Here is a 5,822-nt window from a genome sequence, read left to right on the forward strand (position 1 = left end):
TGCAACATTAATTTCCATATAGGCATATGGATAATTTGAATTAATTGAGACTAATTTCACTACTTTAGAAAGTTTGATGATAATATATATTGTACGTTTTGGTATATATTTATATAGATAACGTTGTAGTGATATATAATCTACTAAATAATGTAAACATATCTTGTCGTGCATTGTCAATAATACATTTTAATACTAAAAAAGTATCTCAATGCAGTTCTTAGTACTAAATAGCTTTAATCAATACTTAATTACATTATAATACTGGGTATACACAATTGGGAAGAAAACCCGATTAAGTTAATTTCTATTTTCTTTCCGTCAAAAATGCATTTCGTAAAAGGCCTCCATTTCCACCCGAGTCCAATACAATTGTTAAAAATAGTAAGCAAGGCTTGATTTACGAAATCTTCATTGTAATATTGAGACTGTCAATGCCGTATGCCTTCAGAAGCTTTATAGCACTTTTAAATTCATCCGTAGATAGATATCACGGTCAAGCTCCAAAAACAGAGATCTAGAGTCCATATCAACATGTAAATCAGTATTCTGCTAGACATTATCAGAATGGGGTTTGTTCTTGCATTATAACGTGGATTGGTTTTCCATAGGTGCTTCCTATATTGCCTTTGTTGAGAGGTACATGTACATGTATGTGTGTCCAGTCATTTTCAACTTTCTATATGCATATTTTGTAATGTAATGTAATATCATGTAAGTTTTTATTTCAGATATTCTTACTTTCTCTATGTAAGGCTTTTTATTATATATATCTAATCATTTCCATTTGAATATTAACATGCATTGTTCATTTATCGTATTAATATGTATTTTATGTGTACAATATTAATAAATAAGTATAGATTTCTTAGTGCTGAGATTGGTGAAATAAACTTTTCAAGTAATTAGTTAACAAAAACTATTCAGTGCTATGATGGAACTGTAAGTGGCATATATAAGTACATTTATGAACAAATGTTGTTATTACATAGATTTGTTGCTATTTTTTAAAACTATATATGTTCTATATTACTTAATTGCTCATTTTGTTGAATGCATACATGTGTGTTCTAAGAAAATGGGAAAAAAACAAATACAATTCTACTGTATGATTTGTAAAACACAGGTAAATCTCAAGTGACTGTACAGGTAAAAAAAAAAGACAGCTTATATGAAGCAGTATATAATTACCCTCCCATTGTTTCCTGAAACAACACTTACCTATTGTTAAAAAAAATGTTGGCGTTCAGAGAACACCCCGCCGGAGGCCCTTTTCTTGTAAGGTCCGAATTTCCTGACCGCTCTGGCCTCCGCTTGACGTAGTATCTTGTCATCCTCAGAATCTGATGCTAAGTCGTCGGAGAGATACTCCTCAACTGTACTCCAACCACCTGGAGATTTATCGGCAATCCTTATGAGTTTGTTACGTTTTCTAATCAGATCCCTGGTAGCGTTAATAGAGTCCAACACGGACGAAAACTCACGAACACCTACGGCCCTTTCTGCCCTTTTTAGGGACAGGTCCAATTCCAGGTCAAACTCGAACTGTTTGCTATTGCCGGTAAACTTGAAATTAACGGTATCGTCTTTTATCTTTTTAGCGACATTTTCAGCTTTGATTTCATACTCTTCTGAAATTTCTCTCTTAAGTGTTCTAAACTGCTTATCGAAATAAGTCCTCATTAAATACAAGGTATCAGAATTAGAAACGCCTTGACCACCGGTTACCTGAGGTCCGTCGGGAGAAACATCTCCTGTCCTGAGCATGTTGTTTCAAATATTGTTAATTATTCGAGTGATCCTGTACCTCCAAAACGAGCCAACTCTGACACCTGTGTTAATCAATTTGGTAGACACCTATTGACATTATGTAAAAGCACGTCCTTAAGAATCGTAAATGGGCGTCATAAAGATGATATTAATGGCAATATAACATTTTTAAATAGTAGAGGGTCCAGTCTAATAGATTATGTATTGTCGTCCGATGATTTTTTAAAGAAATTTTTTTATTTTGAAAGTGGCATTTTTAATGTGTTTTCAGACCACTCTCCAGTTAGCTTTACAGTGGATTTGTATGAGGTAAAAACTAGTATTATACCTGTTGTTGAAAATGCAAAAAGTCCATATACTAAGGCAAAATGGATTGAGGACCATGCAGATAGGTCGCTTTATTGTTTAGAGGAACATAGTATAGAACTGTTACAATTTTGTAACATAAGTGGAGATAACCAAGAATGTATAGATGAAAGTGTCAATAAGTTTACAAGTAATAGATACATAATGGGTACGAGTGATGTATCGGATATATCACACGAGTGCGTAGCACGAGTGTGATATATGCGATACGTCACGAGTACCCATTTTGTATCTGTTTTATCCAATGACAGCCGAGGTTTTGTCACCCACGTGCCTAGGGGTGGAGCTATAAAATTGATCAGAACCTGTCACTGTGATATGTTTCCCGCCAATTTCTGACACGTTTTGTTTTCTGTCACAGTAGCCCATTAATTTCTAGTGAGACTGTCAACCATGGCGGATCAGGTACTGATCACTGATGTCGATGTGTTCACTGACCTCGACAATATAACATTATCACAGGCCGTAGACAAGTATGAGTATGAACTTGAAGATAGTGACACGGTAGCTACTGACATTTGAATATTTGATACCAAGGAATTAACTCAACCAATTGGTGTAAATAAACTGAATGGTAATGTGAAAAACATGTGAAAGGCTGCAGGATTCGAGGGAAATTACACAAACGGTAACCGCTCCGGAAAGAGGACCTGTGCTACTTCCCTTTACCAAGCAGGTAAGTCTAAAATCATATCGTTTGAACAAATTGTGAAATGAAATATTTTTCGTAAATTTCGACGTTCACAATGTCACAAAATCCTTTCATAATCTGTGAAATTATATAAATACATCGATGAATCGGTTAATCGGTATTTTTAGCCACGCGTCCTGTTATCATTTTCATCACTATTTTGTTTATGATAGTTTCATAGTGAATTTTATGAAATTTGTTGTAATATAAACATTATTAGACATTTTACATTTTCCATAATTTTGGATTTCTTCGATGTCTAATTTCTCTGTAAAAATGTTACACTTACAAATTATTTAATTACATCTCAACCAGCTGTCTGTCTTTTGAAAGTGATATGTATAATTCCCCTTTTCTCATTGTTATCGGATTAAACCGCGCAATATGTATGTACATTTACCTTTTGATGTTAATTGAGTTAATTAACTGGTCTGGCCAGGTATGACACCTAGCCTCGGACAAAGGTCAATTAAGCTTAATATCTCACCTGCCTGAAATGTGACCATCTGAGTACTAAAATGCCACCTGTCAATCATTTGTATTAACTCTAGCTTAAATACTATGTGTAAGGTTTTGTAAAATGAATTAGAACCTAGAGTTCGGACTGCACGGGTGGATTTACGGACATTCCGGAAATCGCCTGCCGACTCATTCCTTTAATAAATACTACATTTTGGACCGTACCTGACCATCTTGGATTATATATTTTTTCGACAAAAACATCACAACAACCAGAAAAATCGTTGTGATAATAGGATGTTTGTGCAACGAAAGTATATTGTTACATTTGAAGTAATCTGTATAACCATTTTTTTTTTTAATGACTGAAATGTTATAATATGTATCCTGTAATGTATGCGGTTTTTTCGCTGATCTGTTATAATATATTCTACTTAATAAAATATGAACAGGGTTTTATATTCTGTTTGGTCAGGTTTTGATGAACAACTCATTATGGACAGAACGGTACATCGCAGCAGGGCTGTACGTGCATACAAGGTGAAGAAAGAAGACGGAAAATTTCTAAACGGCACTCGTATTTCATTAAATTTTGTTTGAAATGCATTTCCTGTCTTTGTTCGATCATTTGTCACGCCTACATTTGAAATTGGCCCCGCCTCAAGACTGAGACATGGACCAATCAGAAATGCCATGTGATATTTCAGATATCACATATGTGATATTTGAAATATCACATAGTATGCAATATATCGCCAACAAAAGATCAAAGAAAAACCGAGGCGTCATTGGATAAATATGTTAAATGAATTGTTATTGCCTTTAAATACTATTACAGGTACACCAAGACGGACTAGAAAAACTCGAGTAGAGGACAAGCCATGGTTTAATGAACTTTGTAAGAAAAGATATACTGATTTAAAAAACGCTTTATTTATTTTCAATTCTGATAAGTCAGAAGAAAATAGAAACATTTTTACATCTAAAAAGCGTATTTATAAAAAACTCGAAGCTAAATTAAAACGTGAATATGTAGCTCAACAGGGAAATATGATGGCTTTTCTGAGAAAAAGTAATCCTAAAGCTTTTTACAGTAAATTCAGGAAAAAGAAAAATATTGTTCATGGTAATCTTAACGAACAAGATTTTTACAATTATTTTAGTGAATTATCAACAACAGAACCTGTGGATAATCTAATGGTCAATGATTTTTTAAATGATTATGACATAAATGTACCAAATAATATGTTTCATGAATTAGATAATCAGATATCTGATAGTGAAGTTCTTAAAGCTATCAGAAACTTGAATAATTCTAAGGCTTGTGGGCCAGACTTACTATTAAATGAGTATTTTATTAAAGGAAAAGAGGTACTTTTGCCTTGCTTAGTCCAATTGTTCAATAATATCTTTAAATCTGGTTTTTATCCTTCATCATGGTCATTAGGCAATATTATACCTATCTTCAAGAAAGGTGATAAAAATGATACCAATAATTACAGGGGCATCACACTAGTTAGTTGTTTAGGTAAAATTTTTACATCAATTTTAAATGAGCGCCTAATGAAATTTGATAGTGATTATTCTAAATTAAGTGACGCTCAGTTTGGCTTTAAGAAAAACTTATCTACTGTAGACGCCATTTTTGTTTTACAAACCTTAATAAGTAAAATTTTAAAAAATAGGAAAAGACTATATTGCTGTTTTATTGATTACAAGAAAGCTTTTGATTTTATAAACAGACAAAATTTGTGGTACAAACTTATTAAAGAAGGTGTTGAAGGGAAAATGTTGAATATTATAAGAGCACTTTATAAAAATGTGAAATGTTGTGTCAAATATAATAATAATATGTCCGATTTTTTTAAATGTCAAAATGGGTTATTCCAAGGTGAAATAATGTCACCATTATTGTTCTCCATGTATGTCAACGACTGTGAAATGAATTTCCTAACAGAAGGATGTCCATCTATTGAGTTATATACTATTAACTTGTTTTTAATTATGTATGCTGATGATATGGTTTTAATGGCAGAAACTCCCGAGGGACTGCAAAAAATGTTAGATACTTTATTACTTTACACAAAGAAATGGAACCTTACTGTAAACACTACCAAAACTAAAGTAATGGTTTTCCGAAACGGTGGTAAATTAAGAAAAGAAGAAAAGTGGTTATATGACGGATGTGTATTAGAAACCGTAGATGAATTTAATTATCTGGGGATACAAATGAATTTTAATGGTAAATTTAAGAAAACTCAACAAAAAATTGCTGAACAAGGAAGAAAAGCATTATTTTCAATTTCGGGAGTATCAAAGAAAAATTTTTTTTTAACGTTGAAACCCAACTACATGTTTTTGATACATACGTCGGTAGTATATTTAACTATGGGGCTGAAATTTGGGGTTTTCATAAAGCACCGGATATAGAGAAAATCCACTTACAGTTTTTAAAAAGATTATTGGGGGTTAAGAAAAGTACTTCTAATTGTATGATTTACCAAGAATTAGGGAGATTACCTTTTGTAATAGTGAG

The 5,822-nt window shown here is 32.7% G+C and overlaps 1 long non-coding RNA gene across 1 annotated transcript; it reads left to right on the forward strand.

The window, feature by feature from the left end:
- The first annotated feature begins 2,504 nt into the window (after positions 1-2,504).
- Positions 2,505-3,892, forward strand: LOC117323473. Its single transcript, XR_004531748.1, has 2 exons — positions 2,505-2,812; positions 3,762-3,892. It is a non-coding gene; the product is annotated as an uncharacterized LOC117323473 (long non-coding RNA).
- The last annotated feature ends 1,930 nt before the right edge of the window (positions 3,893-5,822 follow it).

The sequence above is a fragment of the Pecten maximus genome, chromosome 3 (assembly GCF_902652985.1).
Source record: "Pecten maximus chromosome 3, xPecMax1.1, whole genome shotgun sequence".
NCBI classification, from domain to species: domain Eukaryota; kingdom Metazoa; phylum Mollusca; class Bivalvia; order Pectinida; family Pectinidae; genus Pecten; species Pecten maximus.